The 24,775-nt window shown below is 42.7% G+C and overlaps 1 non-coding gene across 1 annotated transcript; it reads left to right on the top strand.

The window, feature by feature from the left end:
- The first annotated feature begins 9,554 nt into the window (after positions 1-9,554).
- LOC126417661 (U6 spliceosomal RNA) lies at positions 9,555-9,661 on the top strand. Its single transcript, XR_007575740.1, has one exon. It is a non-coding gene; the product is annotated as a U6 spliceosomal RNA (small nuclear RNA).
- Positions 9,662-24,775: the final 15,114 nt, after the last annotated feature.

Raw genomic sequence — 24,775 nt, 5'->3', positions numbered from 1 at the left:
TGTGGTGCCGGCCGCGGAGGCCGAGCGGTTCTAGGCGCTTCAGTCCCGAACCACGTGACTGCTACTGTCGCAGGTTCGAGTGCTGCTCGGGCATGGATGTATGTGATGTCTTTAGGTTAGTTAGGTTTTAGTAGTTCTAAGTTCTAGGGGACTGATGACCTCCGATGTTAAGTCCCATAGTGCTCAGAGTCATTTGAAACATTTGAGCAACTGTGGTGCTCCACGAGCCACAAATGATAGTGGTGAACGATGGGTATGGAGATATGTACAAGCGCATAGACGTGCAACTGTTGAGCAATTGAGCGCCCAGATAAAACAAGAGGCTACCAACAGTGTTTCGTCAACGACCATTCAGCGAATGTTGCTGCGTATTGGTCTCCGTTGAAGGCGTCAGGTTCAAGCACCCGTGCTGACTGCCATTCATTGGCGACGAAGGCTAGAATTTGCACGCCGGTACCGCAGTAGGATGTCCACAGTGTGGCGACAGGTGGCCTTTTCACATGAACACATTCTATGCGTGTACGACGTGAAACGTCTGAAAGCAAACACCCTGAAACGATCGTCGGAATTGTCCAGACCGGAGGACGGAGTGTTATCGCTTGGGGAGTGTTCCCGTGGAATTACCTGGGTGATCTCAACAACAATGAAGCAACACAAGTATTCATCTATCCTCGGGGACCATGTCCACCTCTACATGCAGTTTCCTTTCCTCTCGGCATGATAGCATCTACCAGTAGGACAATGCAACATGACGCACAGCTCGCAGTATACGTTCGTAACTCGAAGAGCCCCAGGATGACTTTACCGAATACCCCTGGCCATCAGCCTCACTGCAATTAAATCGAACCAGGGGTTAGTGGGATGACGTCGATCGGGCTGTTCGCGCAGTGGACATTCAACCGAGAAACCCAGCGCAGCAGGCCACATCACTGGACCCGGTGTGGCACCACATTCCTGGCCGGGACTTCCACAACGTCACTGACACTTCCTGCACGTCTCAGGCTTTTGACTGGACAGAGTATAAGAGCCGGCCGCTGTGGCCGAGCGGTTCGAGGCGCTTCAGTCCGGAGCCGCGCTGCTGCTACGGTTGCAGGTTCGAATCCTGCCTCGGGCATGGATGTGTGTGATGTCCTTAGGTTAGTTAGGTTTACGTAGTTCTAAGTTCTAGGGGACTGATGTCAGATGTTCAGTCCCATAGTGCTTAGAGCCATTTGAACCAGCGTATAAGGGGGCGATCAAAAAGTTTCCACACTAACCCTAAGCCTACTTGTCGTTGCTTGTGTGCCTGCGTAGGAGTCGCGCTGGGTTGCATATACGCTGCAGCAACGCACTCAAACGGAAACTTTTTGATCGCCCCATATGTGAAGTCGTGGGTTTCGAAACCCGACCGAATCACTCAAATTTTCAGTATGCCTTTAAACTAGCCATCTCTCAACGATGTGAAGCGCCACCAGGAACGACAAGTTATCAGATTCCACATTAAACTGTAGTTCCCCTTTCATCGGTTGGATAATAGGTAAATTAAGGACATATGATTCGCCATAGTGTCGTCCAATTCCAATTGAACCAGTTCTATAAAAATTGTGACGTCCTCCACAAGAATATTTTAAAAATTCCGTTAAATTTCCTTTCCATGAAAAATCACACAAATTTGAGAGCGATCGACTCGTCTAAATACTCAGCAATCACCATTACAAACAACATAAACTGAAATCGCCGTTCAGAAAAGGTTTTGCCGTGGTGGTAAATGTACCTTATTTCGCAAACATTGCAAAAGAAAATCGTTAGTGTAAAACTACATTACTGATAAAAATTGCTGTAAACAATACCTATTACATCTACAACTATGCTTTCGCCGTTTTTTCTCGAAGTTCGAGGATTTATTGTGAAAAACTTACAAAAAAATTGTGATTCATAGTATTGCCCACCGCTGACCACTACATTCTCCCATCTTTCGGATAGCATACGATTCCCGTGGCGGAAGAACTGGGCATCTTGTGTGGGGATCCATGAATCGATTCAATTTTGCACGTGTTCGTACGATCGGAAGTGCTGGTCAGCCAGACTGTATGCCACTGATCGAAAAAGGTGGAAGTCAGAGAGAACAAGGTTTGGCGAATACGGAGGGAGGGACAGGACTTGCCATTCCAACGTTTCTATGTATATTTTGACGGGTTTTGCGACATCGGGTCGAGCACTGACCTGCTGCAAAATTACCTTTACGTGTCTATTGCTGTATTGTGGCCGTTTTGTGTTGGGCTCGAACGCATCAATTGCCTTCGATAATGATGTCCTGTGACTGTCGTCGTCTGTTTCAGTAGCTACGAAAACGTCCTGTCTTCCACCGCCATGCCGGTCTTCGACATCAAAATCACCGTTCATAAGGCATTGAAAACATTCTCTGCACGTTCTTCCACTAATAGTTCCCTCACCATTGATCTTGTCCAGCATTTTGAGAGCCACAGCCGCACATTTCTTCACGTTAAAGCAGAAAATTAAAACTTCCCGCAAATGGCGAGAAATGGGTACTTGAGATGACGTACTTAACTGAGAATAACTTCATGATGCAATCACAAAACGACTAATATTTTTATGGCGTTATGTTTACAGATGCCTAATCTTACTGTATTACACCTATGACCAACCACCCGAACCCCACTTGCCGCTACTGCCGTCTATTGCAAAACGGCAGAAGCAAAGTTGTTGACCTAATACCATAACATATCTTGGAGTAACTATCCAGAGCGACCTTAAGTGGAATGACCATACAAAACAAACTGTAGGAAAAGCAGATGTCAAACTGAGATTCATAAGAGTTTGAAGGAAGTTTATTTCATCCACGAAGGAAGTTGCTTACAAGGCGCTTGTTTGACCGATTCTTGAATATTGTTCATAAATCCTGGATCCTTACCAGGTAGAACTGATAGAAGAGATAGAGGAGGTCCAACTAAGAGCGCCACGTTTCTTCGCACGTTCGTGTAGTCAGCGCGAGAGCGTTACACAGACGCTCAACAAATTACAGTGGTACACGCTACAACACAGACATGTATCCTGGAGAGATTTACTATTGAAATTTCAAAAGAATACTTTACACGAACAGTGGGTCAACTCATTACTTCCTCCCGCAAATAGTTCGCGAAATCGCCGCAATGAGAAAATTGGAGAATTTAGAGATAATACGGTGCCTTACTTAGAGTAACTCTTCCCACACGACATTAGCAAGTGGGACAAGGAAGGGAAGATCAGTTTGTGGTAGCACCACACACCATTTGATGGCTTGGGGAGTATTATGTAGATATAGATAGATGTCTTGTGGGTGAAGCGCTAAGCTCCGGTCCTGGAGGTCAACGGTTCGATTTTGGAGAGGGCCAGGTATTTTTCCTCGTTCCCGTCCCTACAGAACAGCCTACTGCCAAAATGACTACCGGTTATCTTTCCCTGGGTTAAAATCCGGTGGGGTGACGGACCCATCACCCTGTTACGCCTAGTGTCGAGGTGAATACAAAGGCTGCACTCTACCTACGGTCAGGCTGAATGTCCGGTCACGGGCTTACGACGCAGACGTTACCTTCACCCGTACACATAAGTTTGTGGGCAAGACGAAGCAAAGCTCTTCTTTTCGGAACACTTAGAAAGTGCAGCAAATCTACTAAGTAGACTGCCTGCTCTACGCTTGTCCGGCCACTTCTGGGGTATTGCTGAGTGATATATAAAGTCCTCACTAGTTAGAACTGACGACGTCGAAGAAGTTCAAAGAAGGGCAGCTCATTTTCTGTAATCACACAATAGGGGAGAGAGTGTCACAGACATAATAAGCATGTTAGGGAAGGGGGAGGGGGTGCCAATCATTGAAACAGAGACATTTTTCGTTGCGCTGAGGTCTTTTCACGAAATGTCAATCACGAACTTTCTCCTCCACAATATATTTTGTTGATTCCCATCTGCATGGAAAGTAATGACCATCGTTATAACATAAGAATCAGAGTTCGCTAGGAAACATTTAAGTGTTAATTCTTCCCATGTGCTTTTCTAGAGTGCAAAGATTCTATGACCCCTCTGACAGGGTAAACACGTAGACTGTGTACGCTGTGCAGTGACAGTTCATTTGATATCTATAAGTAATTCTCCTCACAAATAACTCTACTTTGAAACAAAAGGAAACCACAGTAGAAGGGTTGATAGTGTCATCTTTAAAACATAGCCCTTGACAGAATTTATGGGAGCCATTACTGCTGCAGAGCATAACAATGCCCATTAAGCTTTCGCGAAAAATAAATCCTCATATTGGCTGAGAGATTGCGCTGTATTAGAGATCAGAAGGGGGCAAGCCATACATCAAGCGTGCACACACACACACACACACACACACACACACACACACACACACACACTTTCACCAGTTCCTGCGCAAAGGGAGAAGGAGGAAGATAACGGTGAACAAAACCAACTCCGTTCTGTTATGTATGCGGAGACACGTTGCATGCGAGGGAAATTCCTACATTGTCGTATAACGACGCCCTTTCCATTGCGTGGCCATAAAGAGGAACACTTCAACAGCTCGGGGCTGAATAACAATTTTTATCGCTTTCTCTTTTATTGTTTTAGGTACCACAAGATTCCTCCCCATCGCTTTTATGCATTTGCCTGTACCAATTTACGGTGAACACTATTACTTGTGCAGTAAAAAGAAACTCAAAAATGTTTTCGCCTTTTGTGATATTTTCCACTTCTGTTGAAACGACTAAAGCAATTAAATTAAGTTCCGGATGGTAAGGTTCCGCAGATTACGTCATGATACTGAGTTCTCCTAAATCTTTCCCAAACTCATGTCCGTACGTGTTTTAGCGTTTTACACGAGCACAGTAACGAATTAAAAAAAACTTACGTAATCTATCAAGTGCTGCAATACTGGTTTGCGTAATGCCTTCGATTGTGCCCTTACAGCATGACACGATTGTCGAGCAGCTTGCTTTGCTAAGTGACTTGAGGTAAACATTTGTTTATAAAACGTTTGTTTACAAATTTTAATTTGGAAATAATTTAAAAATGATTTTTTTTCTATTTTCTTCTTGAACGAGCTGGGGTTGGAACAACACGACATCGTACTTGAATAGTTTCTCGGGAATGGACCACCGCCGCACCCTATGCAAGCATTAACAACTACGATATCCGACAGCCAGCGACCGCGATAAGATAGCGCCGTTTCGCTGTCATTCTTTGTAGTCATTATTCAAAACATACTAATTATAAAATAAAGAGAACTAATATTGAAATTTAGATGTACTAAACAAGTTGCCGTTTTTATTTCGTACGGAAAGGTTATCTGTACATTTATTATTGCAGAAAATTTAACCTATAACACGACAGAAACACATTTATAAGTGTGACTTTAACTCTAAAAAACAAAAACTGAATAAAAACATTTTGTTTGTGAAACGTGAGGAAGTTGCGCCTATGGAGAATTTATTTTGACAGATTAGTAAGTTTTCTTTGGGCAGCATAAGGCACCAAAAAGAGGAATAACGAGATTTTTATAAAGTGTATATGTGGGAGCTATCACCTTCGTATTATGGGATTATCTGAAGCATGTGATACTGACAAAAATTCAAATATGACGAATTCTGTTGTATGGTAGTAAAAGTAATATACCTGCGCTGAATATACAACAGACAAAGAACAATAGTTTTAATAAAATTTTGAAGTTGAACAATACCACAGGTTTTGAGAAAAATCACGTTATTTAACGCTATAGGAACACAGGACAGCTCTCCTACACCGCTTTGTAAATTGCCATGTTGTCTAGCAATCTGCTAAGCATTCTTTTTCTCTTCAAGAACATGCATATGGAGAGTGATGTAAAGGGGTTGGATAAAAATTCAGAAATATCGCGAGAAATGCATTTTGGAACACAATTGCAGGTGTTAGCCAATCCTGTAGGCTACACTGTTGTATTTGTCCGTTAACGACACCTGTGCAGTGCCCTCAGTACGTTGGAAGTGTGAGTCGTGTTCAGAACAGTGTTCTGAGCAGTTATGAGTGCAGTGTGTCGTAGCTTACTTAATTCTGACTTGGGCACATTGTTGGTGCTCGCACAGTGGATGCTTCAGTGACCAAGGTAGCGGAGGTGTTTGGTGTTTCGAGAACCTCTGTATTTAAGATTTCTACCGCATTCAGAGAAGGCGGAGAAACATTATCCACTAAATCACAACGCGGACGAAAGTATGTTTTGAGTGATCGTGACTGACGGTCATTAAGGGGGATTGTGACAAAAAAAAGGACGACAGGTGCAAAACACTCTGCATAACTCAATGGTGCACTCGCGAAACCTGTTAGATCGAAACAACGCGAAGAGTTTCCGCAAGCAGCGAACTGCAGGGGAACTAGTATTCCAGAACCGGTCATCAGTGATGCAGATGCCCTTAACGGCAAACGTGGTGCCGAAGCGGTAAAACATGGACCATGGACGCGATGGAACAAAGTCATTTGGTCGGATGAGACTTGTTCGACAGTGTTTCCAATTTCTGGCCGAGTTTACGCCCCAGCGATTTGGTGCTGATTTGGGCAGCCATGCCATGGGCCACACGTTTACTCTGCACTGTCGCATTGCTGCCAGAAATTATGTGACTATATTGTCAATTCCATACCAAGGTTCAATACTTCTTCTCCAGTGACGATGCTATGTTCCTAGACGCCAGGGCCCTGTTCACACAGCTCGCACCGTCCAAGACAGGTTTTGTAAACACGAGGCCGAAATATCGCGTCTCCCGTCGCCACCGCTGTCAACAGATCTGAATGTAACTGAGTATTTGTTGTCCAATTTGGAGAGAAGAGTGCGTAACCGTTACCCACCTCCATCGTCGTTATCTGAATGTTGTCACTATTTTGCAGTGGTATAAGATCACCTTGAAAACAATACAGGACCCGCATTTATCCGTTTCAAGACGACTGGAAGATGTTCTGAATACCAACGGGCTTCCTACACCATATTAGGTATGATAATGTACTGTGTTTTTTATTTTTCCATGTTTTTGCAACCTCTGTACATATAAAATACGATGTTCGTGTTACCCACATACACTTTCATAGAGCAGCATGGCCTATCAAGATACGCTTTATAATAACAACAATGTCTCAGTAACATTTTTTTATTTGTTATTTTAGCATTTGGCTGCAATATATTCGTAGTTGAATGAAACTATACAAGAAATAAAATTATTATTATTATAAAGTCGTCTTGTGGTCTACAGATATTCACTAATAACATTGAAACTGTGCCGCTCAACTTCTGAAAATTCAGATAACATACCATACATGTAGCTAACGAAAACACATGTTCGTAATGCTGCTGTTGACTTATTGTTAACGTAAACACGCAGTAGTTTGTTGATAATGTTTGGTTTGGGGGCGCTCAACTGCGCGGTCATCAGCGGCTGTACAAAATCCCAATTTTTACACAGTCCCATTAGAAACGGTCGCGGATGATGATGATGAGGATGATGATGATGATGATGAGGGCAACACAAACACCCAGTCCCAGGGCAGAGAAAAATCCCCAAACCAGCCGGGAATCGAACCCGAGACCCCGTGATGCAGACCCACTAGACCACGAGCTGCGATCACGCAGCACTATATTGTGTTACCAGCACACTTTAAGTAGTATTGCAGGCAACACGCAGATAATTTTTCAGCTGTTAGTACGCATTCACGAAGCAATTGTACCGTGTCCAAAGATTTTGAGATTAGTAAGTCCATTACGCTTCCTAACACCATAACATCTGAACCACACAAACGACCATGTTCGACAATATTTCTGGATGCGTTAGGTGCTCCCACCCCTCGCCATGTAAGGATATGACCAGGATCTTCGGACATGATCGTTTCAGGTGTTATGATGTAGGGAACTAAAATATTTCATGAGCTTACTGACCTCCAAACCTCTGAAGGCTGTACACTCATCAGACGTTATTGTGACACTGCATTTCATCCCCAGGGCTCAATTCGGCTCCGAATTCTAGTTTAAGGTTTTGTACTTTAATCGGTAAAAACGGAAGTCTTATAGGATGACTTTGTCGTCTGTCCGTCTGTCCGTCGGTCTATCTGTCCGACTGTTACCACCTATGACCCAGACTGACACGGATTCGGATTCATTTATTTTACGATGATTCCTAGTCCTGAGAAACAAGGGCATCGACGACAGGTAATAGGCGCTATTGTAGACTTCTTCAATCTGAAATGTCCGATAAGCAATGACGTCACGGCTGTTAAAATTTTCTAGGCCTGCAACTTTATCAACTTTCGGTCCACGTACTAGAGCAACGGTGATCCAACCATTACCGTGCTGCATGGTATCGTTGTTTCTGAGGTTAAATTAAGAACTCCAACACAGAACACTAACGGACCATGCACGGTGACTTGGGCACGTACATGATTCTCAGTATTGATGGGAATATTGTCTGTTGCCTTATAGACTGTAAGGCGGGTACGCCTTCTCCTCCTATAATAACGTGGCATCTTCTGTGTGAGCGGTCCAATGCTGTTGCTCGAGCGGCTGCAAGAAGACTGACGCCTTCTTATCAAAATCATTACTTATATAGGCAAAACTGTTACCTCTTTTTCTCAGAAACGGGTAGAGGTATCAAGTTGAAATTTGTGTCACATATCGATATTTATAGCCCTGGTGCAAAAAATTCAATATTCTAAATCAGTGCAATCAAATGAGACGGTCATTTATGTCACATATTGTGATACCCGCAGTCTCATTGAAACTTACAGGTTACTTCCTGTCAGGCTAGAATCATGAAATTTGCCAGAAGGCAAAGTTCCACAGCAAAAAAAAAGTCAATTTGGGATTATATGTTTCTTTTGTCACTTTTTATCCGACTTCAACTTGAAATTAAATCAAAGTCTTGAAATCCCTGGGACTGACATCTTGCGAGTAACAATGCAAATACACGAAAAAATCATCGAGGTTCTCTATTTCCGCAATGGATGAACTGTCTACATACATAATCAAGTCTTTGCAGATTACTCAGTGTGAGAGTCCATTTTGCATCTGCTCAACTTTTTATGGGCGATAATGCGAGACCACATCATACTGCGCTGGTAGAGGAGCTCTGGAAACCAAAGGATATTCGGCGAATGGACTGGGCCAGCCGTTCCCCCCACTTAAATTCCTTCCAGGGTGTGTGGAATATGGTGGGAGTCGTATTGCACGACGTCCATAAGCATCAGCGATGATACAGCAGCCGGCGACGGTGGCCGAGCGGTTCTAGGCGCTTCAGTCCGGAACCGCGCGACTGCTACGGTCCCAGGTTCGAATCCTGCCTCGGGCATTGGATGTGTGTGATGTCCTTATGTTCGTTAGGTTTAAGTAGTTCTGAGTTCTAGGGGACTGATGACCTCAGATGTTAAGACCCATAGTGCTCAGAGCCATTTGCACCATTTTTGATGATACAGCAGATGTCAACTGCGCTGGTGGAGAAAAGGAACGCCTTAGCACAAGAACTGCAAACTAACCTTGTCGTAACGGTGGGGGCCCCTCCAGAGCATGAATTGTACTCGCTTCGGCGATACATATACTAAAATTGGAACGATACAGAGAAGATTAGCATGGCCCTTGCGCACGGATGACACGCAAAGTCGTGAAGCGTTCCACATTTTTAAATTTATAAAAAAAAAATAAAAAAACTGTCGTCCGTGGTGATCGCACACCATATTTATAACCACGGCCCGTCTTTTGCGGTGTCCTTCGGATTCTCATGAATCACGGTGACTTCAATTTGCAATTATTGTCTTTGGGTATGTGTCATTTCTGTTCATCTCAATGCGTATTTCTTTCAGTTACCTACCTTCTGGACCATAACGTACACTATCGCTCAAAAGTTTTAGACCGTCCTGAAAGTAAGATAAACAAAGCTAGTTATCAGATTCAAATACGAATTAACTATATTGTGTTCCCAGTGTGATGCTCAATATAACGTCTGCGAGTAGTGTTCCATGTTTTTTAAAAACCAATCGTTCAAAACGTAGCTTTCCGTTGTTCAGGTTCCAAGCATTGCGTGGCGTTGATTTTGCATTATTGTGGTACAATATAATCTTTCTTCACTAGATGGCGTTCATAGGACGTCAACAAATATGTAAACACGGTTACAGATATGTAAGGAGCATGTAGTTATGCACGAGATATCAAAGAGTAGACTTAAGTGAGTGCTCAGTGCAAACATCGATCGTGGGACGAAAAAAGGAGCTTTCAACAGAAAAACGTTCTGCAATTGTGTCTTTACTTGCAGCCGGTCTTACTATGCGACAGGTAGCACGTCAAGAACAAATTTACTTTGGATATGTGTAGTATATCTTGCAGAGGCAGGCGGATACTGGCCAGAATATGGACCGACCTCGAAAGGATAGGCCAAAAGCCACATCAAAAAGTCATGAAAAATATATAGCAGTCACAGTTAAACGGGATCGCTTCAAAAGATCGCCAGTTTTAGCGGAAATGCCGGGGAGTGTAAGTACTGTGAAAAGACGTCTTCAGGCAGTGATCCTTAACGGGAGTGTGGCGGCTAAGAAACCTTACTGACGGCTATTAATAGGCAGAAGAGGGTACACTGGGCAAGACAACATGAAAGTTGGGCAATAAATCAGTGAAAAAACGTACTTTTCACTGACGAATCCAAATCTGAAGTCTTTGGCACAGAAAGACCCAAGTTTGTTCGCCGGTTGCCGGGTAAACGAATGCAACACCATTGTGTATCTAAAACGTTAAAGTATGGAAGGGGTTCCCTCATGGTCTGGGTATATTTTGGAGGTGATAAGACTGGTGATATTGTACAAATGAACGGAACAATGAGGAAAGAGGTTTGCCGTAGCATTCTGCAGTCTCATGCAAAGCCATGTGGAAGATGTTTGATTGGCAAGGGGTTCGTCCTACAGCAAGATAACGACCTTTACAAACTTCAAAATTGTGCAAAGCATACTTGGCATATTTAGAAAAAAAGAAGGAACTGAAAAATATGTTTTGGCCGCCCCAATCCCCCGACTGTAATCCTACTGAACTGCTTTAGGATCGCTTGGATAGACCAGTTAAATCAAGGCTGATTACCAATGTTCATCACCTCTGGACCAGACTACAACAGGAATGGCGGCATATTACCGAGGAAACCCTGATGAAGCTGACAGCAAGAATGCTTCACGTATGAAGAGCAATGATTAAAGCCAAAGGAGGCTACTTGGTAAGTAGAGTAAAATTTGACTTCATCTATTTAGTTTCAATAAAAATCATCCCAAATATGACTTATGAGCACTTCTAACATTTCTGGTTCCAATTTGCTTTTTTTCCTCTAAATCACTAATGTCCGAAAACTTTCTGAGCGATAGTGTAGCTTGTTCTTTCTATGTATGGCCCAAGTTTTATCGAGCTATGTTATTTGGCAGCGACACATCACGTGAAATTTACTTCCATCGTTATGTTTTGCACACTAGTATAGCTCGCCTCCTTCAGACTCTCCAATGTGCAATCATTTAATGGCAAACGGTATGTATCGTTTACAGAGATTTCTGTCCGCCGGTCAATAATCGATGCAGGAACGTTACATGCCACATTTCTTCGCTTCGAGTCCCATGAAAGAGAGTTAACGACTATCTGGCAGCTGAACGACGCATTGTCGCACCATATCCCTTTTGAGTCAAAGGTCCTTCACCTGGAGACACCATGCATGAGCGCTGTCTGATGGAATGATCCAAAGCATCGATATTGACGCAGAGTGCCAGATACTCGCTGACTTTGTTCCTCGGTGAAACTGGGACGCAAAGCCCTCCTTGTCCACTTGCATTTGTTATGATCATCGTAGACACGTATATTTATTTTTTTAAGCTCAGTATCTTTTTTTCTATTGACAAGAACACATGATGCCTGTCGTCTGGTCTCCGAGGTAATACTTGGATCATTCCAGTGACTGGCGGAGAATTTTGAGAAGACTAGCCTTGCACACGGATTCTGGCAAAGCTTATAATATGCAGTATTGTCTTCAGAACTGATTGTAGTTCCTTGGTTCTGAGTCGAGTAGAACTGTCAGTGTGAGGTCGAAAGAAATACCTCCCACAGGTGAGAGTATTAAAATCCTAGTGCTTAACTGGCAAAGCATTCGCAACAAAGTGAAAAATGTTCGAATTGCTCCTGAAAAGCAGTGAAGCTCACATAATACTGCCTACAGGAAGCTGGTTGAAACCTGAAATTGAAAGCAGTGAGATTTTTGGGGACACTTTAAGTCTATATTGAAAGACAAGCTAATGGGAAACGCATGTGGTATATTTGTCGCAGTAGACAAGAAACTCAAATCCACCGAGACAGAAATTGAAGCTGCATGTGAGTCTGCATGGGCAAGATCCAGTATCAGGGATGGGCATAAATGGTTGCTGGATCCTTCTAGCGCTCACCAGCCTCTTCTACTAATGTAAACAAAAACTTTAGAAAAATACCCAGTTTGCTTGTACATCAGTTCCCAAATCATACTGATCTTTGGTGGAGACTTTAATCATTCTACAATCAATTTGGAAAATTACGGTTTTGTGGGTGTGATAAGACATCCTGTGAGACATTACTAAATGCCTTCTCTGAAAGCTACTTAGGAAAGCTAGTACAAAACTCCATTCATGGTGGAAATATACTGCATCTAATTTCAACAGACAGACGTGACCTCTTTGAGGATGTCAACACCTAAACTGGTATCAGTGACGACGAAGCGGTTGTGGCAGCAATGATTACCAAACTACAGAGGTCAGATAAAACAAGACGAAAGATATATATGGTCAGTAAACCATTTAGAAATTCGGTAGTGTCGTACGCCAATAAGAACTTGAAACTTTCAGTACAGGACAGAATAGCTGACCGTGAACTGCAGAGGTATGTACCAGTAGAACAGTTCATAATGAAAGAGACTCTCCGATATACAGTCAATGCAAAGAAACTTCTTAAGATATGAAGACTATTGCTTAATAAGTACAAAGCAATGCATAGGACTATAGATATAGAGATGCTGAATGAAATGTGTTTGGCAGTCAAAAGAGCAGCGTGAGAGGCCTTCAATGACTACCGTAACAGAATACTGTGAAACGATTTTTCGCAAAACCCAAAGAAATTCTGGTCATATGTAAAGGCAGCTACTGGGACTAACGTTAGTGTATAGTATCTAGCGAATGAGACAGGAACTGAAATTGAGGGTGGCAAAGCAAAAACTGAAATGCATAACTCTGTTTCCAAATGTTCCTTTAGAAAGGAAAAGCCAGGAAAATTTTCCCAATTTAAATCCTTGTACCACTGAAAAGATGAGTGGAATAAGCCTTAGTGTCAGTGGTTTTGAAATACAACTGACATCGTTAAATTCGAACGAAGCTAGAAGGCCCGATTCAATGCGTATCCAATTTTATACTAAATTTTCAGGTAAGTTAGTCACTCCTCTAACTATAATCTACCGCAGATACCTCGACCAAAAAGCTGAGTTCAGTAGTTGGAAGAAAGCACAGTTCACACCCGTCCACGAGAAGGGTAGGAGATGTGATCCACATAACTGTCGTCCAACATATTTGATATCGATAGAACATATTCTGAGCTCAGACATAATAAGGTATCTCGAACAGAGTAATCGCTTCCAGGCCAACAAGCATGGATTCCGAAAACACCGATCATGTGAAACCCAACTCTCACTTTTCTCACATGACGTACTGAAGGCTTTGGATGAACTTTGTCAGGAAGATGCAGTATTTCTTGGTTTCCGAAAAGCATTTGACTCAGTATCACATCTGCGCTTATTGTTAAAATTACGATCAGTTTGGGTATCAATTAAAATTTGTGACTGGTTTGAGGATTTTTTGGTAGACAGAACGTAGCATGTTATCTTGGGTGGAGAGCTATCGTCAGATGTAGAAGTAACTTCTGGTGTACCCCAGGGAAGCATTTTGAAACCTTGCTGGTCATGTTGTATTTTGACCTTGCAGACAACATTTAAGTAACCTCAGACTTTTTACAGCTGATGCAGTTATCTATAATGAAGTACAGTCTGAAAGAAGTTGCACAAATAGTCAATAAGTCTTTGATAAGATTTCAAAGGCGTGCAAAGATTGACAATTTACTTTAAATGTTTAGAACTGCAAAAGTGTACACTGCACAGAACGAAAAGAAGGTAGTATTCCATTATATCAATGAGCCAAAGTTGGAATGAAATGAATTGATCACATAGACTCAGTCGAGGATAAAGCAGTTGGGTAGACTTAGATTTGTTGATGGAACACTGGGGAAGTACAATCACTCTACAGAGGAGATTGCTTACAAGCCACTCTTGTGACCCATTCTACAATATTGCTCAAGTGTGTGGGACTCGTACTAGATAGCATTAACAAGGGATACTGAGCGTATACAGAAAAGGGCCGCACGAATGGTCATGGGTTAGTTTGATCCGTGGGAGAGTGTCACAGAGGTGATGAAGACATTGAACTGGCAGAGTGTTGAAGTTCGACGTAAAATATCCGTAGAAAGTCTACTAACACAGTTTCAAAAAACAGCTTTAAATGGTGACTCTAGAAATATATTACAGCCCCCTACTTATTGTTTGCATTGGGATGGCGAGGATAAGATTAAAGCACGCACATGGGCATTAAAACAGTCATTCTTCCCGTGCTACGTACATGAATGGAACGGGAAGAAACCCTAATAATTGGTTTAATGGTACGTACCCTCTGCCATGCACTTCACGATGGTTTGCTGACTACTGATATAGTTGTAGATTAAGAGAGCTTCACACTTAAACTCGAATAACATCGTAAATAGAACATAGTCCTGTTTCCATTTCATGTCCTTCGAGAAACTTACAAATGCCTTCTGGTTTCGGTATTGGATGCAGAGAACCTTTCATTTCCTGTATTTTATGCATGCTACCTTCATAATTTCAACGAGTGTATTTCTGTTTGAGTGAACATTTTCAAAAACTGTCTCAAAACCTACAAACGGTACAGATGTAGGTCTATCATTCTTCAGTCTGTATACAAGTCTGTCAGTAATTCCTCGCGTGTCCTTACATTTCTCCAGAACACAAACCGCTATTCCTTGACATAGGCTTCTAAAACTTTCGATTTTTTAAAATATAATTCATGTCGACACTTCGCAACCATGACTTGTTAGTTGATGGTTCGGAAGTATTCTCACCTGTCAGCACCTGCCTTCTTGGGAATTGTGATTATTACATTCTTCTTGATGTGTGATGATAATCCACCTGCCTCATCTTGCATAACAGGTGGATGGTAGCGGAGGAAGGTATGAAAGAGTACATGCGCGAAGAAAAGTTGTGAGGGCAGCTCTTGAGTCGTGGCTGGATATCTGGCAGGAAACAGTACCGCCCACGTCAGGCAAGATTATGAGTACGAGTCCCGGTTAGCGCACAGTTTTGAGCTGCCAGGAGCTTTGCATACACATAGGTGCAATACTTCTGAAAGTCTTGAGGAGGCTTTGTCTACTAGAAGATGTCAAATGGCTGATGGTGAAGCAGCAGTTGGGTGAGTATCTTGTTTTCCAGGAAGAAAGATTAAATATTAGTCTCAGATACTGAAGTATACGTGTGGAGCATGGATTTGTACAGAAGATATAAGTGAACGATGGGAACCTGCAAGTATTTGTTACTTGATGCCATCGAAGAATGGACAATGGAAAGGATCGTATGGCATTAATGTTCGGACAACCGTGTCTGTGGCTGATCTACCGCCTCGCAGATTGTGTATGAACTTTCGAAACCCTATTTGGCCCAGCAAGGCCGCAGCGTCTCTCCCAGTTGAGATCGTTTAGAGTATTACGGGCACGGCCCTCCAACCAGCTCACGATTATGAGGATCGAACGCGTCATTTGTGTTTGACACGAGCTTCCTCAGGAGGACGTCCGACAACTTGGTCAATGCCAAGCCGAGGAACTGCTTGCACAGGTTCCACGAGCCAGTTATACATCCACCGTGAGCCCTCAGCAACCGTCAGGACAGGATTTAGCACACGTCTCCGTTTATCCCAACTGAATCCACCAATTTCCCTTTACTTTGGACCGTGGACGCCACCACACGCCGCGACTGCTCAGGACGGCCGCGCCTAATGTTCAGTCTGCCAATGGATAAACAGCACACCGAGTGACAAGTATAGGCCTCGGATCCCAACGGGCCTAGTACGACTTCATCAAATCAAAACGAAAGCATCGCTGTCTGGCCAACACTTCATCCAAACCACAAGGCACAGCGCGCCGACAGACTCTCGCCGAGCTGGCATGCGTACTAACTTTTACTATCGTCGGCACGATCCACCCGCCTCCAAGGGGCAGCCATATCATACGAAGGTTGGAACCTAAATAGTGGCAACTATTTACTCACAATCAATACAAAAGAGTTACTTATTTGCACATGCTACTTTTTTTCAAAGTAGTCAGCAGCGTTATGTAGAACCCGTTGCCAGCGACGTGGAAGGCGTAGTATAACGTTAGCAGAACCTGTTCTATTGATGATGGAATGGATCGGTCTACTGCCTGTAGAATCTCTGTAACAGTTCTGAAGCGAATGTCACGAAGTGGCTCCTTCATCTTTGGAATGAAATCAAAGTCACAAGGACTTAAGTCCAGGAAGTGTGGTGGATGGTAAAGTACTTCCCAGTCCCATCGACCGAACAGAGCGGCCACAGCTTGCGCTGTATGCGCACGCGCATTGTCTTTCAAAATGTTGGGTGGGTTGCGCAGAAAGTGTCGCCGCTTCTTTCGCAAAGCTGGTCACAGGTGATCCTCCAAAATCGAACAGTAATACTGTTCACTGACGGTCTGCTGTGGAGGAACGTAATGCGCTAGGATAACGCCATCACAGTCGTACACGAGAACCACCTTAACTTTAGACCTCTCCATTCGTACCATCAACAGAACAGGCTCTGCTAACAGTATACTACGCCTTCCACATCACTGGCAACGGGTTCTACACAACGCTGGTGACTACTTTGAAGGACAATAACAAGTACAAACATGCAACTCTTCTGTATCGGTTGTGAATAAATAGTCGCCACTATTTTAAGTTCCAACCCTCGTGCATCCACGAAGTGGAAGCAGATGTTTCGAATTGAATGCTGACCGGCTCAAAATAGAGCCCATTACCCAATCTTTCTGTCAACATCACTTCCCTCGTGACCGTTCCCTCCCGAAGATCCGAATGGGGGACTAGTCTGAGATCTTTTGCCAATGCAGACATGTTTCCCATTAAAGGCCCTACATCCTGTCGATGCACATTATATGTCTTTAATGCAGTGGTTTCCATTGCATTCTGCATCCTCATGCCGTTGATCACTACTGATTAATTCGCTTTAGGGGCAGTTTCCCACTCCGAGGGCAAGAAAAAGCCTGGAATCAGCTTTCAGTCATGTCAAATTATGGAAGAAGTCTGATACTCTGGGAAAAATAGGGGCCAGCTATAAGGAAAGACATCAGCCAAGAGAGAGAAATAAGAGTGACAGACCAAGAAAAAAGTGCTTATATTAAAAAAGATGTGAGGCAGGGATGTAGTCTTTCGGCTATACTGTTCAATTTGTACATCGAAGAAGCAATAAAAGGAAGTTTAAATAGTGGAATTAAAATTTAAGTTGAAAGAATATCAGTGATAAAAGTTGCTGATGACATTGCTGTACTCAGTGGAGGTGAAGAAGAATTACAGGATCTCCTGAATAGAATAAACAGTCTATGAATACTGAATACGGACTGACAATAATGGAAGAAGAATGGAATAATGAAAAGTAGTAGAAATGAGAACCGTTGGAAACTTAATATCGGGGGTTGGTGATCACGAAGTAGTTTCAGTTAGGGAATTCTGCTACCTAGGCAGCAAAGTCATCCTTGAAAGACGGAGCAAGGACAAAATAAAAATCAGGCTAGCACTGGCGAAAAGGGCACTTCTGGCCAACAGAAGTCTATTCGTATCAAACATAGATCTTAATTTGAGGAATAAATCTTTGAGAATATACGTTTGGAACACAGCGTTATGTTGTTGTGAAACATGGAATCTGGGAAAGCCGGGCCAGCTGAGAATCGAAGCATTTGAGATGTGGTGCTAAAGAAGAACACTGAAAATGAGGTGGACTTATAAGGTAAGAAATGAGGAGATTCTTCAGATAATCGGTGGGAAAAGGAATATATGGCAAACGCTGACAAGAACAAAAGACAGATTGGTAGGATAGCTGTTGAAGCATCATGGAATAATCTCCATGGTACTAGGTGGAGCTATAGAGGGTAAAAACTGTACAAGAAGACAGATTTGGATACATCCAGCACGTAATTGAGGACTTACACTGAAGTGCTACTCTAAGATGAAAAACCTTTGCAAAGGAGAGGAATTCGTGATGGGACGCATCAGAGCAGTCGGGAGACTAATGACTCAAAAAAAATTAAAGATCCTAACCTCGTAAAACATTCACATACCAATGCCCTGTACAATGCAGTCGGCTTTAATGAGGCAAAAAGAAGCATTGTGTGGTGTGGTGCTCGCTCCTGAAGAGATTTCTACAGTAACTGCCGCTCCGGAAATGATTTAATGCTGCCTTCAATAGCCTGTAAAGAAGAAGAAATTAGGAAGGACTGAAGCAAGAAGTGTCAAACCCAGAACGAAGTGGAGTCAATTATTACACCATAAACCGCTCATTCCAAATTACAATTTCGAATAAATAAATATTGATTTCAAACTTTAGGTAGACAGTATTTCTTAAAGGTGACATCATACAATTTCAGGAAATGTTCATATCTGCATAAATAGATGAGAGTTTAATATTCAGTCATTAACTAGGACACACAATAAAGTATAAAGACAGCAGACATAGAATTTCAGTGAACTGCTTATTTATCATGTCGCAGGATTCAAAGCTAGCGAAGCGATGGTTGTTTGAAGTACATGATGGACCATTAGAGTGATTTGCCCATAATTTTGGGAGATCTATGTTACTGCAGCAGGTCCTTGTAGCATTATTATGCTGCATAATCAGTTAACTTTGTTGGGACGACGTTTTCACAGAATAGCTAAATTAGACGAGGTTTACATTCGAGCTGACTCGCTAGAGAAATTATTTCGAAACCTTCTATGTTAATAACTACATACGGCTAAATGTGCGATCAGGTACGAGGCAAATATAATTATAAGAGCAATGCAAGCTCTGTTAATTGCGTTATTATGTCAGCAAAATTATCATTTCTGATACGAACACTCAGTACAAAAAAAACAACAGAACAATCTAATTTCAGACAGCGTAGAATAGTAATCAAACAAACGACTAGCTAGGAGTGCACTTCAAAGTAATTGTACAATTTATGCGGAGTGTAATTGCTATCCGATATTACGTACTTAATATAATTAAATTCGCAGATCACATCACGCTTATTTGCTGAAGTTCTAAAACAGAAGAGGTTTCGTGTTTCTTTAATTTACTGTCCATATTTGCATGTGAAGCATATTAAACATTGTAGATATTAATCTCGAGCGAAATTATCTATGATGCTGTATCACCATTCAGGACTCCATATTTGAAACTTATCAGAAGGACGCTCTTCCACATTCAGATATTCATTTTTTAGGTAGCAGTACAAAAAAAATGCAGAAGATAATGTTTCGAAACTATCTCACAGAAGTAAAGTTGGCAAACTACCGTAGGCTACTGTAGACCACCGTAAGTAAACGAAAACTGCGGCAGCGCTTCCTAATAGCCTTGCTCTGTTAAGATCTTTGCTGCGTCACCCGTACGCTAGGTGTGTTGAGCACCTATAGCGCATCACCTCATTATCATCGCTTTCTTTGCGAATGTAGCCAGTGTATAACCAGATTCCCCTAGAAATCGGAAGCGATAAATAATCTGGAAAAAGTGAACATACACTATATGATCAAAAGTATCCAGGAAGTCCGAAAAATATACGTTTTTCATATTAGGTGCATTGTCCTGCCACCTACTGCTTATCAGCGACCTCATTAGTCACTATACATCGTGAGAGGGTAGAATGGGGAGCTCAACGGAATTCACGGACTTCGAATGTGGACAGGTGATTGGGTGTCACTTGTTTCATACGTCTGTACTTGAGATTTCCACACTGTTTACGATGCGTTCAGGCCGACCTCGTTTGTTGACTGACAGAGACCGCCGACAGTTGTAAAGGGTCGTAATGTGTAATAGGCAGACATCTATCCAGACAATCACAAAGGAATTCCAGTCTGCATCATGATCCACTGCAAGTACTATGATTGTTAGGCGGGAGGTGAGAAAACATAGATTTCATGGTCGAGAGGCTGCTCAAAAGCCACACATCACATCGGTATATGCCAGACGACGTCTCGCTTGGTGCAAGGAGCGTAAACATTGGACGATTGAACGGTGGGCAATGTTGTGTGGAGTGACGAATCACGGTACACAATGTGGCGATCTGACGGCAGGGTGTGGGTATGCTGGATGCCCGGTGAACATCATCTGCCAGCGTGTTTAGTGTGGTGGTGTTATAGTGTGGTCATGTTTTTCAGGGAGGGGGCTTACACTCCTTGTTGTTTTTCGTGGCACTATCACAGCACAGGCCTACATTGATGTTTTAAGCATCTTCTTGCTTCCCACTGTTGAAGATCAATTCGGGTATGGCAACTGCATCTTTCTACACAATCGAGCACCTGTTCGTAATACACGGTCTGTGACGGAGTGGTTACGCGACAATAACATCCCTGTAATGGACCGGCCTGCACAGAGTCCTGACCTTAATCCTATAGAACACCTTTGGGATGTTTTGGAACGCCGACTTCGTGCCAAGGCTCACCGAGAGACATCGATACCGCTACTCAGTGCAGGACTCTGTGAAGAATGGGCTGCCATTTCCCATGAAACCTTCCAGCACCTAATTGAAAGTATGCCTGGGAGAGTGGAAGCTGTCATGAAGGCTAAGGGTGGGCGAACAGCATATTGAATTACAGCATTACCGGTGGAACGCGCCACAAACTTGTAAGTCATATTCAGCCAAATTTCGGATACTTTTGGTCACATAGCGTATAAAGGGCCCCTTTAACCTAAGGAACATTTTTGTTCTACATAGTTGCATTCCTGTCTGTTATATCATTTAAAGCAAAATTAAAATTGGCGTTGTTTAATTTATGTTTTATTCGAAAACTGTTGATTTGTAACGTAAAACTGAGGAGAGATTTGTTGTAAAAGTAAAATAAAACAATGCAGATTTATTATACAGCGCTAAACACGCAATTTCCTCAGAAAGAGGTAACATTAAAAAACACCAAAACAAAAATATATCAATCATCGCTTCAATGCTTTGTCGAGATTCGTGTTTTTGCTAAGAATTTTCAATTATAATAGCAATCTCTTGCCTCTGACCAATATGAAAAACATTTTACTGGGTGCAAAGCGACAATAATTACGCTGAAGTGAAAAAAATCATGAGACGACATTCACGTATACAGACGGCGGAAGTATCCCGTATACGAAGAGTAAATGGCAGTGGTTTGGTGGAGCTGTCATTTGTACTCAGGTTATTCATGTGAAACGGTTTCCGATGTGATTATGGCTTAATGACGAAAATTAACATCTTTTGTACGTGGAATGGTAGTTGGAGCTAGAAGCATGGAAAAATGGTTCAAATGACTCTGAGCACTATGGGACTTAACTTCTGAGGTCATCAGCCCCCTAGAACTTAGAACTACTTAAACCTAACTAAGCTAAGGACAACACACACATCCATGACCGAGGCAGGATTCGAACCTGCGACTATAGCGGTCGCACGGTTACAGACTGCAGCTCCTAGAACCGTTCGGCCATCCCGGCTGGCAAAGTATGGAACATTCTGCTTCCGACATCGTTAGGAAATTTAGTATTCTGAATCTACAGTGTCAAGAGTGTGCCAAGAACACCAAATTGCACGCATTAGCTCTCACCACAGACTAAACGACCGAGAGAAGGGGCGTTTGCGTAGAATTGTCAGTGGTTTAAATAACTACAGATATGAATGTGGGACGTACGACGAATGCATCCGTTGGGGCAGTATAGCGAAATTTGGCGTTAATGAGCTATGGCAGCAGACGACTGACGCGTATGCCTTTCCCAACAGCATGACACTACATGCAGTGACCCTCTTGGAATCGTGACCATATCTCTTGGACCCAACTTGACTTGGAAATCCGTAGCCTGGTCAGATTTCAGCTGGTAATAGTTGAAGTTTGCGTGCGAGTGTGATGCAGAGTCCACGAAGTCGTGGAGCCAAGTTGTCAACAAGGCATTATACGAGCTGGTGGTGGCTCCATAATGGTGTGGGCTGTGTTTACGTGGAATTGACTGGGTTCTCTGGTCACACTGATCAGATCATTGACTGGAAATCGTTATCTTCGGCGACCTGGAGACCATTAGGGGCCATTCGTTGACTTCGTAGTCCCAAACATGTCAGTTGGCCATAATTGTTTGCGATTGGTTTGGAGAACATTGCGGACAATTCGAGCGAATGATTTGACCACGAAGATCGTGCGACATGGGACGTAGCTTGGAGGTCAGTGAGTACACAAAATCTTGCACCGGCAACGATTTCGCAACAATGGGCGGCTATAGAGGCAACAGCGCTCACTGTTTCTGCAGGAGGTTTCCAACGACTTGTGTAGACCATTCCACTCAGAATTGCTGCACTATGCCTGTCGGACTCTGTATTAGATCACCTCAGTGCATATAGAGTTTTGTGTTTCTGCATCCAAACCGAAGTTGTATGAAGAGTAATTGTTTCAGTTATATAAAAGAGTTTACGCGAGCAGCTAAATATTATAATTTTTTTGTATAAAATGCGATTTATAGTTTTTAAGGATATAAAATGCGCAGTGGAGTAATACTGAACGATGTGCGGCTCTAATTAAGTCCAAAACAAACAAACAAACAAAAAACAGTTCCTCTGTCACACATTCATTTTGTTTCTTTCCCTAGAAACGCTACCAATACTACATGTAATTTTATCATTTACTACATCATTTATGTATTGTACGAAAACTCCCAACGGCAATTTTTGGTAGAGCGCAACTATACACGGAAGCGATTTCACACATTCATAACAAATGAAACTCTTATCCAGCACGTTACGTGACATTACACAAATCACTTGTCAGGAAGAGAATGCATCAACCTACACGCTAACTTACAACCAGACTGTGACTCGATTGATACATCAAAAATTATTTGTAGATTTAGTATATTTATGTGTGCTTTCGTTAGCAAAAGTAGGATAAGCTTATTTCACCACATTGTGAAAAGATTTGGAGGTCACAACATAGCCATACGAACTCCAAGAAAACCATACTTCCTCGTAGAAACAGGCACCCAGCATGATAAACCAATATTGTTTTTAAGTAGCAAAGAAAGTTACAGTAATAGTATCAACAGCAAGCAAGAAAACTGTTTTCAGAAGAAAACTCTCAGACAAACTTTCTGTAAACTATCACTAAGAACGTCATGCATAGATGTTGCAGTAATTCTGGCAAAAAGATTGGTTAAAAATAAACGAATAATTGCTCAGTTAAGCTTACACTATCCAAAAAATTGTAATCACTGCTCAACACGAGATTGAATGCCACCTTGGTGGCCTTGCAGGCACTTTATGCAGGAGGAAGGTACATAATCGTAGGAGAGATGGTTGGGGAATCGTTCTAGCTACGATACAGGCCGCAAATAGAGAAATACAGTGACATATCATTCAGTTAATAGACTACACTTCCTACTAGGCGATTCAAGTAGCATCGCGCGCGCTTTCTTTGTGACTCAGGAATCCAGTACGAGTGCCTACTTGGCGCCTGCAGGTGGGGCAAGTGTACACCACACCAGAGGAGGGATTCGTCGGAGGCACTCGTCTACAGGATTGTTTTAGAGCTAAGTTGTAATCCTTGATGAGCTTCCTCCATCTGCTGCCGTCCTAGGGGAGCTACTCTCATGTGTCGCAGCAGTCAGTATTAAATGCGCTCATATCGCTCTTAACGCAATCTTTCAAGCGTAAAGCAGCTGTTCCAGTGAGTTTCTTAGCATGTGATGTCTCACTTAGTAGTGTGCGTCGGGGCAGACAGGAGTGGTCCATCCACGGTGGATCAACAGAGATATGATGTAAGTGTCCTAGCCACCGCAGATGTACCTCTAGAGTCGCGGTCATATTCGGTAGCTTCGCAGCATTCAGGACCATCTAATTTGTCAAGTGGTCTCCTCGTGTTACACCTAGAACATTTTCTAAGCACCGCCACTTCTTGCATTTATTTTGTTGTTTAGCGAAAGACCTGACACCAACGAACCGAGATAGCAGAATTTGGGCAACTGCATTCAACAAGGAGGCATCTAATCTTATACCCTTGTAGCCTTGTACCATGATCACAGTCTTATGGACATCTACACATGTGAAGAAGAGCTTGCTTGCAACAGCATATCTGTCCATAAGCCTTTGAAGGTCCTCCTGAGTTTGGGCTATGAATGCTGTAGCGTCAGTGAATAAAAGATTACTTAGAAATAAAGCCTCTCGACTGCGTTTGGATTTGAGTAACTAGATGTAAGGTTTCCCGTCAGCCCTTGTATATAGATGGATGCCCAGGTTTATTTCGCCTAAAATTCGTTTGAGAAGAAGCGAAAAGAATATACCAAACAAAGTATGGGCCTGTACACAGCCTTGACAAACTCGTCTTTACACAAGAAAAGGATCTGATGTGCTTCCTTCAAATACCATAGCAACCTCCTTATTTCCGTGAAAAAT

The sequence above is a fragment of the Schistocerca serialis genome, chromosome 8 (assembly GCF_023864345.2).
Source record: "Schistocerca serialis cubense isolate TAMUIC-IGC-003099 chromosome 8, iqSchSeri2.2, whole genome shotgun sequence".
Classification (NCBI taxonomy): Eukaryota; Metazoa; Arthropoda; class Insecta; order Orthoptera; family Acrididae; genus Schistocerca; species Schistocerca serialis.
This window is presented reverse-complemented; position numbering and strand designations above follow the sequence as displayed.